The sequence below is a fragment of the Triplophysa dalaica genome, chromosome 8 (genome assembly GCF_015846415.1).
Source record: "Triplophysa dalaica isolate WHDGS20190420 chromosome 8, ASM1584641v1, whole genome shotgun sequence".
NCBI classification, from domain to species: Eukaryota; Metazoa; Chordata; class Actinopteri; order Cypriniformes; family Nemacheilidae; genus Triplophysa; species Triplophysa dalaica.
The window spans coordinates 9,350,051-9,363,496 of NC_079549.1; positions in this window are offsets into that span (position 1 = coordinate 9,350,051).

Consider the following 13,446-nt stretch of genomic DNA (forward strand, 5'->3'; position numbering starts at 1 on the left):
ACGGCTGTAGGCCCTTTTTTGTTAGTAAACATTGTGACGTGTTTTTGTGGGTGGAACATAGGTGGAGGTAGACCAATTCACTTGGCTGCTTTACGCTAGCGAGCATGTTTTGATATGTTTTTCTGACAATGACTGGAAAAAATCTGATTTAATTTGATTGTGTACGGTCAGTAACTGCCCGGGACTGAGACTGTTGTTGAAAATGTGAACTTTACCCAGGACACTCAATAGATGGACGAACAAGGAAACTAGGTTTTCCGTTTCAGAATTTAAGATATGTCAAACCTGAGAAACTGGGGTAACTCAAGACCATTTCTAAATGAGAAGTAACCATAGAAACTTACTCAGTGAACCTAACCTGGTGGGGTTTTCTTTGGTTTCTTTCGATCTCCTCCCCCTTTTTAAAGACCAAGTGGTGTATGTTATTCATTATTTCATTAATGCAGTCATTCATGGCACGCATTTTAATCACACAGAGACCATCTCAATGACTAAAATGTAATATATGCTTTTATAGAAGATCCTGTATGTGAAGAGGCTGCATTAATTCATATGGATGTTCTTTGATTTCGGGGTAGGAATTTAGAACTCGAATGGTTTCATTTGCCTCTGCATTTTTATTAAAACTGTACCATTTATCTTTACAGTGATTTATATATATAAAATTATATCTCATCCATCCTTACATCAATTACATCAGCCATCGTGGCTGTGTATTACATCAGAGCACAAATGGTAGTTCTCTATGGAGGATACGAAATGTCTTAATAAAGTGCATGCATAATGAAATTAATAAATACAGACAAATGCATTGATAAAGGCAATAAACAATTAATTTAGACGTGCTGCCATTCCTACCCAAAAGTGCTCTGAACAGGGTTTGCTCCAAACAGGGTTTGAATTTTACACAATAGTCTGACACTTACAAGTATCCTATACACCTTGATGTCTCACAAGGCTCACTAGAGTACTCATTACAATTATTACTCATTATTTCAGATTTATTTCTGTTGTGTCATTCATTTATTCATTCAATTACTTATTAATTTGTTTGTTTATTGGTACATTTATCTTTTTATCTATTTAAACTTAAGTCATTTACACATAAAGCACATTAGTTAATCAACTGTATGTAGAGCGGAATGTGTGCCTCGCTCTCGATTGTTGCTTTTTTTGGTGCCGTTGCCATGGTGAGTCGTAATTTCGGAGCTCCATTGATCATGGCTTGGCGCAGTTGTGGTGCAAGCACTTAACTCAAGGTAAGTCTACACAGAGTTGATAGAACTAACTCGGATACGCTGTTCTGAAACCAAAAACTCAAAATTTTGCATATCATCTCATCTCATCTCAACTCAACTTTATTTATATAGCGCTTTTTACTATTTCCATTGTTACAAAGCAGCTGTGTATGAGACATATTGACTATAAGGAAAACAACTAAAGTCATATACCTGTAAAAACAGGAAAAAGGTGAAAACACAGAAGACAGAAATACCCACATACAAACGCTCCACACACACAATATGCACACATATTTACACACATCGACACACACGGACACGCACGCACTCTCAGTGAAAGCACATATTTAAGATAAAGGAGAGAGAAACACTGGTCAAATATTAAACCGACTATAAATTTCTATATGCAAAAGTAAAACTTATGAATTCTAAAGCAGCCCCCAGGCCAGGCAAATAGTGCAAAACAGTATGCAAACGGTGGAGAGGAACCCAAAACTCCAATCGAGAAAAACTAAAACTCAGGAGAAACCAGGCCCAACCAGGGGATTCCAGTTCCCCTCTGGCAAAAGCTGCTCCCTCTGCAGAAGCTCGACAGTGCTTGCATGACAAGGCTAAAAAAATAAAAAATTATAAATAAGGTAAATTGTAGATTTAAGATTATCATTAATAATCTAAAAGCATTTGAAATTTTGTGATTTAAATTCATGCCTCCTTTAATGTTTGACGTTATTGGATTTAAAAATCTTGCCACTTATTTATGATCTCTGAGGTAAAGAAGGACCAATTCTATGATTCTGTCCTCCCTTTCTTATCCCGGATTGTTTGTTGAACTTTCACCTGTTGACTATCAATAACTCACCCAAATGCTCTGGTCTAATGTAGACCTGCACTAAAACGTGACTTGTGACATGTTTGGGTCAGTCGCTAAAAAAATGGACAAGGGGAGAGAGCAATTGTGCCGGGTAAGATTAAAGGGTAGGTTTTACTTTACTTTTTATGTTATTAATGTTGGAATTGCTAATTATACTCTTTAGAAGTCTTGAAGGTAGTTGACGATGCAGCAATTTAGCTCATTTAGAGTAGATAACTTTGATCAAAGCTGTAGAGCTCAGGGTCACCGGGAAAGGGTCGGAGCTTAGAGGTAAATCAAGGGGCACGGGCAAGAGCACTTGATTTTTTTAGGATGAACATGCATAAACATTTTGAAAGACTGTATTTAAATATGTCAGAATGCGGTGAGATGGTGGGAGGCCCCATTTTTCCAGCTGTCTGCATGGAAAGCTCTGCAAAACTACAGATAGATGTATGAAAACATGCTGCTAGACTTTGACAAAGGTCTGGTTTTGGCACAATATTAGTTTTTTTGGGCATTTAAGAGCAATCATGGGTGAATTGCTCAAGCATCTACACATAGCTCCTCTGAAAGGAACAAAAATTAACCTCCTTACCTTGTGCATTGGAATGACCTTTTTCTGATCGAAAGGAGCTGAAAAAAGTTAAGCCTGGTTTCAAAAATTGATGGTGACTTTGTCTTCATCTTAAATGCATCCATCAAGCCTGATAATCATTACTCATCTCTGAGATTATGAGTCATTCACCTGCAAATAAGGGGGGCGGATGATTTACTGGTGTAAAAGTGCAGACGTGGAACACAAAAATTAAAGCATTAGTAATCTGGCAACCTGCTGCGTTATATAAAACACGACTGGATAAAACTCAAATTCAAAAGTGTTCCTTTCTCCTAGAACATGGACTGGTTTTGATTCTGTCCCTTTATTAAACAATTTAGCTTCATGACACATTTTCATTGTTATCCAGTTGTGTGGGTGTGATAAATATTTGATTAAAAAATGGGATTTTATTATAATATAGTAACAGAGAAGGAATTAATTGGTGGTTTTGCCACCAATAAGTGATGTTTTGTTGCACAGTTGCTAAAACCCCCAGCTACCATTTTAACATCCCAATTTGACGGGCCACACATTCAAAGTTTCAAGACCTGGAGATAAAACAGTTTCGGGTCTCTGTCAGATCACAGCTCCCCCACTGCGAGCCTAAGGAACAGGATGTTCTCCAAGACATGCAACAAGTGACTTAAGAAGCCCATCTGAAACAGAGCTCATGCAGTATTTAATAAAACTCAATACAGAGTGGGGCACTTAAATAAAGTCCAGATTTGCTGTAAGGACAGGCGAGGGAACCGAGGAACAGGAGTGGGCAGACTGTGAGCTAAAGATTTTATGCATGGGACCAAATCTAGACCATTGCATGCCGTATGAGGTCCATTTATAGCACAAGCGACTGGGAAATATTTAACCCTGTTGATCAATATTTCAAAGAATTGCTTCCAGTGTCATTCTCCATCTCTGCACTTGCAATGCAGCTGTCACAGAGCCTAATCTAGAGTAAAGTGGAGCATTCGCCTGGGAAAGTGTCACTTCGCATCTTTCCTTTTTGAAAATAGAAGTGAATTCACTGGCAGTGTTGCCTAAGGTCACCCCAAACATATTTCAGATGGTGTTAAAAGCATGTACTTGCTGGCCTGTGTTCAATATTTTATTAATACTATGCGCAAATTATCTCTCTTGCTGCCGCAGAAACCCTGCCGTGCTGATGTGGCCTATTAAAAAAATCATAAAGATCAAACTGTGATGTTAGTACAGATCAAGTATTTGTAAGGAAGCTGACAGAATGAGGTATGAAGCCTCTGGGGAAGAGTTGCATGTGGCACATACAGACGTATGTATTATATTTTTGGAGCTTTATTTAGTTGTTGTTTTTTAAAGAACATATTCCGTGAGCTGAATTTGAACGTGCATTGCCTATATGAGCACCATTGCTCTTTTTTGTTGCTGAGAGCATGCACTAACTTGATCTTGAAAAAACTGAAAGAAATTAAAGCTGTTGTAAAATTGGACAAAAATGGTTTAGATGCTTCAGAACTCCTATATAATTTCATAAAAGGTTACAGTGTACTGGGAACAAAGTATGACTCAAGTATTTGGTGCACATTGAAGTGAGGCATTGCAATGTAATCTTGATGTAGAACTAAGGGCTTAAGACGATGAAGATTTGGCATGTGTGAGTTCTCATCTGATCATGCTATTAAAGCTTGATAAGGGCTGACTTTGGCTTATCTCAGAGCTCATCACCCAAACCTGAACTCTTCTAATCGCTTTTAACTGGATCAGGTGCTTTTCGTTGCTGTGTTCCATGACCACCTATACACTGCCAGCTTTTTGTATTATGACTATTACAATTATTATCATTATTGTTGCATTTAACTCCCTCCAAGTTCATTTATGCGCTACGTCTTGTAGTCAGAGTTTTGCACCATAACCTGTTGATTTAAACCTAACCCAGCTTTACATAATTTACTGATTTATAAAAAATACACAATTTAGAAGACACATACTTAAATGTACTTATTCTATGATAAACATGTTTTCAATTTCAAAAATAAAACTTATTTGAAGTCAAACTAGTGACTGGTTGATTAGTGGCTTTGGATTGTGATGGTTGACGTGCATTTATTTCCATGATGTGCCCTGTTTAAATGTGTCTACTTCTTTAAACCTAAATAAATACATGTAAATTAACTTTAACAAAAACATACCTACAGTTCGAAGAGAGATAGGGAACTCTTATCAGTTTACTGTATATTATCTAAAGTCTGTTCTTCCGAGTTGTTATCACATTTTTCTACTGTAAATGTTTGACTTTGTAGAATTTCCCTATTTTCCATCTTCCTCATTTCTCAATGTGCGTCATGGTCTAATCCTTGTGAGGCCTACAGTTGCAAATCAAAGGACCGTCCCTCTAACTGAGCATTATTATGATTGTTTTTGTGGTTTGTGTGCCAAAAATTTCGAGAACATTTATGCGCACCCTCAGAGAGATTTGGAATCTTTACTGGCATTAAGAAAAGTCTCTTTCTCGAGAAGGAACAATTAAAAAACAACTAATGACAAATAATCTTTAATATATAACAAATATATAATATGCCATAGCGGCTATTTTTCTGTAACCTTGTATCTCCGTTTTTCGGGATTTTAATTTTTTACCATAAATCATTATTATTAGTCACCCTTTATGTTTGTCACTAGGTTTTGCAAAAATGTAACCAGTAAAATATACTTAAAAGTGCTTGTCAACATCTTTGACAACACAGTATTTAGTCCTTTAAAAAGTACAATGTTTTTCTATTTTATTATGTTTTCTTTATTTTATTAACAGCGAATTTGAACGTGCAAGGTTTTCGGAAGGACAACGACGATATATAACTAAAATGAGTACAGCAGATTTTTGACTAAAAGGGAAATATGCTATACAATAATGAAAAATCTTAAACAAACTCAATCCTGTTTCTCTAATTTGAATGTTCACAAAATGACACGAATCACAAAAGAGCATAATTTAAGGGTGTGGATTTGAGGACAACAAAGGGTGGTACCAAACATTATTACAATAAAGAAGTAGATCTTTTGATTGATAGCTTTGATAAAAAGGATTGTGGTGAATTTCATTTGCATTTAATGTCATAGTGAAAGCAATAATAGTTTTGGCAGCAATGTCAAAGCTTTTCACTGGAAACTGAAGTTATTTCAGAAAACTGCAAGTAAACCACCACCCAGCAAAATTCATCCGCATGAACGCTTCTTTTCAATCTAAATTCCTCATGTACATTCAATCCGACATCCACTTAAACATTTGCGTGTGGTCTCTGAACAAATAAAGGAGGTCAAAGTTAATTTGTGTTTTCAAATAGGTAGTTAAATGAATTTTGACACCAAAGTGTCACAGAATGGTCATTTCTTTAGCACGGTCAAGGAACCATGGACAAATCATGTACAGCCGTCAATACACACGTCATGGTCTCTGCTTCTTTCCTGTCATGCTTTTGATTCAGCTGAGTAAATAATAATGAGTTATCGCCGGCTGCAATAAAAACTTCTGAGCTTGGAGTGGTGTGTACGTTGTCTCCGTCTGTTCGGCTCTCTGCTTGTAGAGACTGGCCCATCACATCAGCTTGACGTGATCCGCCCTTGGGGGAAAATGCAGAACATTTATTTCACATCAGGCATTGGCGCTTGTTCCCTGTCAAATGTTACTCTCGATGCTGCATTTCAAAATGCTAAGGGAACATTCTTTGTTCAACCGGTTGTGAAGCATGTGTGCCAAACACACCTAAATTGGCTTAAATAACCTCGGTGGGTAACGTAATTAAATACACACACCTGAGTTCTATAAATACGTGTGAAACGGACATAGGCTTTCCTCAGGTTCTTTTGTCTTCAAGGACCACTTTCTGCGTCCGTGCGAGTCTGTCTGTTGTGGGAAGAAGTCTTCTCTAGAAGTCTTCTCTTAGATAGTTGTCTCATATATGAAAAAATATATTTATCTACTCACTTATGGCGGAGTCAGAGAAGAGATACGTCCCTCCTTGCGAGAGGATTCTCTCTGATTATGACTCGCATGAGTTTTGTTTTGAGTGCTTGGGGGCTTAACACGCTGGTCTCGGGGTTGAGGGAGAGAGCTTAGATTGCAAGGCTTTCGACATCAAAGTTATTCGCGCTCAGGTTGCGTTTTTTAAATGAGACCGGGCCGCTGCTCCCTCTTTAAGGCTTGTTCATATTGCCATAAAGCACAATGATTCCATTCATTTAAATGGAGAGCTGGCAAGTTCCGTTGAAGCGACGTTGGCGACCGGATGGGCTAGCGATGTGACAAAGTCGAGAAATCTTCAACTTCATGCAAATGAAGAGTAACTTTCAGAAGCGACAGCCAATAGGAAGATGGTAGAGCTAACATGATCAGTGGACAGCCAATAGGTAAATGGTAGAGCTAACGTGATCGAGAGAGGCACAAAGGCACTTGTGCAATCATATCAGGCTGACCTGCTCAATGACCTGAGCAGAGGCGGGTCCATCAATGAAGAGGCGTTCTCCGAGCTTTGCCGGGCTACAGATGTATCCCTCCGTGCAACCAAGCAGACGGCCTGTGCTATCATACGATCAATGGCTGCATTGGTCTCCACGGAAAGACATCTGTGGCTCAACCTCACAGCCATCAAGTACAGGGACTGGGTGTTCCTCCTTGATACCCCTTTCTCGCCTTCCAGTCTATTGTCAGTAGATTCCGTCAAGCGAAGCGCCATGAAGAGGCGTTTGTGAGGTTGCTTACCCGCCGTACTCAGGCGTCGGGACCTGGCCTCACCCAGATCCGTCCTGTATTCAGAAGGAGAGTGTGGTGAATCGTGCTCCCCCTCATAGAGACTGGCCCAGTCTCAGGGGTCTCAGTCCCGCACAGCTGGCGCTCATTAACAGTTACTCACCGGTCTCGAACCACAGTCTCGCCCCGCCTACTCCACTACAAACAGTTTGCAGAAAACATCATACACACAAGTAACAATAGAGGTTTTTATTTACATTTAGTCATTTAGCAGACGCTTTTATCCAAAGCGACTTACAAAGAATTAGGGAGCAACAAGCGATATGTCATACAGGAGCCATAAGACATTAGGTGCCAATACAAAGTTACTGGTTTCAACTAAAGCTAGACCACTACCTGTTGAGAGAAATTGTTAGTTTTTTTTTTTTTTTTTAATTGTGTGCCTGTCAGGTATTCACAGAAGAGTTGGGTTTTAAGTAGTTTTTTGAATGTTGGGAGAGATGTGGTTGACCAGACAGAGTTAGGAAGAATGTTCCACCAGGAAGAAGTTGTGAAGCAGAATGAGCGAGAACGTGATTTACTGTCCTTATGAGAAGGCAAAACAAGACTCCGCTGGTTTGCTGAACGCAAGGATCTTGATGAGGTGTAGGAGTGCAGGAGGGTGTGAAAGTAAGCTGGTGCAGATTCAGTGATGGTCCTGTAGGCAAGTGTTAGTGACTTGAATCTGATACGGGCTTCGACTGGTAGCCAGTGGAGAGAGATGAAAAAGGGTGTCACAGGAGCCCTTTTGGGCTGTTGGAAGACGAGGCGTGCTGCTGCGTTCTGAACCAGCTGGAGCGGTTTGATAGCCTTTGAAGGAAGACCAGCAAGGAGAGCATTGCAGTAGTCCAACCTTGAGATTACCAGGGCTTGGACAAGGAGTTGTGCCGCATGGTCAGGGAGATAGGGTCTCTCCTTTATAATGAAGGACAGCTGTTCATCAAATATGACTCTGAGGTTCCTGGCTGTTTTAGAAGGAGTGATTGTGGTATTGCCAATATGGAAGTTGAGATCGTGTTGCACCGTAGGGTGTGCCGGAAACACAAGTAATTCTGTCTTGGCAGGGTTCAGCTGGAGCTGATGCCCTTTCATCCAAGCTGAGATGTCCTCAAGGCAAGCTGTAATGCGGTTTAATCTTTAATCTAAAGGTTTAATCTTCTCCCATGAAGTTTTTATGATTCCTCTTTTCTGTCTTATAAAGTTTTTCATGCCTTTGACCAGCCGGTCCCCAGAAATTGATCTTGCACATGAGTGAAAACCATTCATTTGAATGTGCGCTGTTTAGAAGCCTTTGAAATCCAGTCTTCACTTTCATTCATTAAACAGACCTTTTGAATTAAACTGGTATATGAAACCGTTTTGAAACACAAGAGTTTATCTGGGAGACTATTTTGACAAATTGCTCTGTGCAAACATATTGTATATGAAACATAATGGATGAACATATTTCTCTTCTTTCAGTACCGGATCCCACGCAGCTGCTCGGTGCCATCAAATACAAGCCATAGATTTCTTTGAAAACCAAAATAAAGCAAAAATGTTGTGTCCTTGTTGTTAATACTCCACTATATATTCATATTCTTAATTAACTTAAATAAAAAATACTTTTCATATGCAGTGCAAGTCCAAAATCAGTCTGAAAACGTGTGCCCGGAACCACGTGGTGTGTGAACACATGCACAAATTAGCACTGAATTCGGCTTGGTCCACATTTGCGCTTTCCATTCTAATCTTGGAAACGGCAGTCCATTGCATGAGGGAAGGGTTTATCAGTCTCCCTGTTTTTAATGTGTGGATACATTTAATATAAAAAAGCAAATTTTCATTTGCAGGCGCTCACCCACTCTATTATTCTGCACTCCTCGCACGCCACGTAACAGCCACATTGGAACTTGCAATTGCACCATTCACTACGAGTCTGCTGTAAGTTCACAAGTTCGCCCTCGCAGATAAATAGCTCCGTTATAGGGAAAGATTGGTAAGCATGGGTATGCAGGTTATGCGTATTGCCGTGTTGTGCAGGGAGTGGGCTCCGAGCTCACCGGATCTATCCGAACCCGGAGCACTCTACCTTGGTCAGGGCAAGTTTGCCGGGCTCGGAACCGGCTTGAGCCCAGAACAGCCCCCCAAATGCTGATATAACTGAACATCCGCCGAAGTACGCATATATCCCCAAAGAGTACTATGAGAGGATGAGGGCCCCGCTGCGGCAGTTGCTGCTATGCTGCAGGCTTCCTGGCGGGCGGTGTCTTTCTTAGCTGGTGGCGTCTGCGCTGTGGAGACCTTGTTGGAAGCTAAGGCCCGTGCGGGGGCAGTCGCTGCTGTGATACTGGCTTCATGACGAGCGGTGTCTGCGCTGCAGATCACAAGTTGGAAGCTCTGCCCTTGCTGGGGCGGTCGCTGCTACGATACTGGCTTCATGATGAGATGTGACTGCGCTGCAGATCACGAGTTGGAAGCTCGGGCCCCTGCGGGGCGGTCGCGCTGCAATACTGGCTTTGTGACGAGAGGTGTCTGCGCTGCAGAGCACGAGTTGGAAGCTCGGGCCCCTGCGGGGGCGGTCGCTGCTGCGATACTGGCTTCATGATGAGATGTGACTGTGCTGCAGATCATGAGTTGGAAGCTCAGTCCCCTTTGGGGCGTTCGCGCTGCGATACTGGCTTCATGACGAGAGGTGTCTGCGCTGCAGAGCACGAGTCGGAAGTTCGGGCCCTTGCAGGGCGGTCGCTGCTGAGATACTGGCTTCCTGGAGATTGGTGTCTGTTGTAGTGTGGCTATAGTTGGAAGCACAGGTTTCTGAGGGGGCGTTCACTGTGATGAGGCTATCTTCGAGATGATGAGATCAACGTTGTGATATGGAGGAGCTGGTTGCCTCATGAGAGATTCATGTGGCGGTGCTGACGTCAGAAATGAATACCGGCTCAGCAGAGTCATGTGAGAGCCATCCCCTGCGAAGGCGTTCCCGAATGACAAGGCTGGACAAACACACTGTAGATGTTGAGCCAGTATGTACTGAGGTGTTACGACCTTCTTGGGAGTCTTGTGTCAACGTGGCCGAGGTTGCACTGACAGCAGAGACTATCAGGCGATGCGGGAAAGGAGGGTTTGATGGGCTTTCCTGATGAGCAACAAGTCCGTCCGAATGTAGCTTTTAAAAGCCTCCGATGACCACCGGCCTAGGGCTTGGATCTGTTGCTGAGATAGGCCCTTTTGGAGGGCTGTGGTGGCTGAGCCTATGCGGAAGGAGTGACTGGAAAAGTTTTCTGCTGGGATTCCTGATTGGAGCAGGACGGCTTTGAGGTGCTTCTGAAACCAGAATCGTAAAAAGCCGGGCGATTATATTCGTTGATAAAAAGGGTATCCGATAATGCTGCTGTCCATGGTTGTCTGTAGCAAAGATAGGCTAGGAGGGTTCCACACGGCTGAATCGGTGACTGGAGGTTAAAGACATAGATGAAATGGCCTGTCCTGGTCTGGTCAGTCTTTGCTTAATCGAGTAAGAAATTGTCTCTGAATCCAGCACTTGAAGGTCATACACTGTGGGGTGAAACGCGGGATCAAATTTGGATGTGGTTTAGAACTCTGAGCATCGTAGAAAACCGAAGAACGCCAATGTGAACATGGCGTCGAGTGTGAGGGCAACATGCTTTGAGTGATATCCCTTTCGGAGGGTGGAGATACAATTGGAGAGAATCTCCAGGGTGATGGGTCTCCTAACATCCTAACGGGCGGGTTGGGATCTTCGAATGCCCTGGATAACCATTGATGTTTGAGAGCTTGCTATGGCCGGCGACGTAGAGTTGAAAATCAGTTTGTGGAAGAACTGGAGTTTGCTTAGGTAACCTCTGATGGAGATGGCCTGAAGGCTTTTGGCAGTGTTGAGAGATGAGATGAAGGAGGTGATGGTGAGGAGTCAAAAATCCGGGAAGGAAATGCTGAAAGCCCTGTGAAATGATTTGAAGCTTCTCCATGCCGTAAGGTATGATTGCAGGGTCCTGGGGGAAACTGCCTGAGGGATGGAATTGAGAGAGGCATCGAGAAGGTTGTGCAGTGTGTGATTCACTGAAAGATCAACTCCGAATAAGGTGGAACAGGGGTGGGCTTGAACAGCTTGAACTTCTGGAAGGCAAAACGAGAAAGTGCGTCAGCAATCAAGTTCTTGGATCCAGGGATATGTCTGGCTGTTATTATGAACTGGTCGCATGCTGAGATCCAGTTGAGATGTCTGAGGAACGGCATTAAGGCGGGGGAATGAGATCGCCCTTTGTTAATGCAAAGCACGACTGCCTCGTTGTCAAAATGCACGACTGTAACAGATTCATTCTTGAGGAAGAAAGGAGGCGGGGTCGGCGTGGCTGGGAAAGACGTAAGTTTTTACAAATAATAGTAATACTTCCGGGTTTAAAGACCGGTTCTCTCTGTCCGTTTAACAACTCTTTCGTTGATGATTCCTTCTGCTCGGGGATTCCTTAAGTATACCGCCCTCGTGTCTCCCGAGTACCTGTCGTTTCCCAGCCGGTTTCTCTCTCTCTCTTTGCTTCCTCCTTCGTGCCTTAAAAGCGTCTCCTCGCCAATTACTAGAACGAGAAGCAGGTGTTTTCACTATAGCGTTGATCTGCTTACTCACCGTCATTCTCCCGACACGCCTCCTCGCCGCAGACCGTGCTAAACCACGCCCCCCTTGCCACAACGACGATGCTGGAAGCCGCCCATTCCTTGCCCCATAAGTATGCCGCAACCACCAGGGGGTAGAGCTCGAAAAGTGCAGAAGATCCGATATCCTGTGGTAGGCCAGTGAGCTGATGGGGCAAAGCAGACGCGAACCAACGACCTTGGTAGAAGCCTCCGAAACCTACTGAAGGGCGAATGTCGGTGGGAGAGGAGATCATGTCACTGTAGAAAAATGACAAGCCATTCCATTGACCAAGTAATTTTATCCATAAGCCCCAGTCTTCTCTGCATGATCTTGGCAAGAAGACTATATCCTCTAGTGCTTGGGCGGAGGACGCGAGAGAGAGGAGGTGCGAGACGAACGGGCGACCTTGCGGGATTATACGTCGTGCTATGTTTATCTGGCGAGAAGCATCAGGTAAGATCGTTTGTCTATTTATAATGGAGCTTGCTTGAGCTTATAGGTTAGATGGTGTGATTGCTAGTGATGTACCAGCTGAGATGTTTGTGCTGAGATTGCGTGCTCGGCTGATAGGTATTTGCCGGTGATGGAACGGCGTGCTGATTTATATGCTTGGGTTCCTCCCGAACTTTGTTAATAAAACATCATATGTTGTGGCCCCGCCGACAGCACAGACTCTCACAGTTGTCCATGCCTTGGCTGGTCTTGTTACAGATTCGACCCTGCGTCCCAGCAGAGTCCGACCCCGGGTCCCTCTAGCAGAAGTCAGGGGACTTCTCAAAGTAGACTAGATCATGCACGTGTGCCCTCCATCGGTGAGTGGGGTGGCCGTGGGCGTGCTCCACCTGACCCGTGTTTCTGTTGTGGGCTTTTATTAGTGTGGCGATGTTGAAGCGTTCCTTCAGCAGTGTGCCCACCGTTCTGAATTCTGGAGTCACCTCAGCTTCCTGAAGTTCCGTGGCATTTGCATTTTCTCCTCATGTGGTCCACCACAAGTAAGTAAACAGAGTAAAACAGATGAGGAAATGGTTAATATCTACAAACCTCAGCACATCTGGACCATAGCTGCCGATCTGGGCTGAGCAAATCCAAGACTAAAATTAAATTGAGCATGTTATTAGTGAATGAGTAATGAAAAACATGATAATCTTGAATAATGTCATAATATTTGATGATATATCGTTGCTGGTCTTTCACAGTTTTTTAAGGAAAGAAAAAAACACAGTACTTTTTCATTTGATTAAATAATGTATTGATAAGCTGATTGAAGATGGACTTCTTATAACTTTTAATTGGTTAGGTATTAGAAAAGAGTAAAGTGACATCCAAATATGTGTTCTGAGTTTGTCACACAACAGAAAA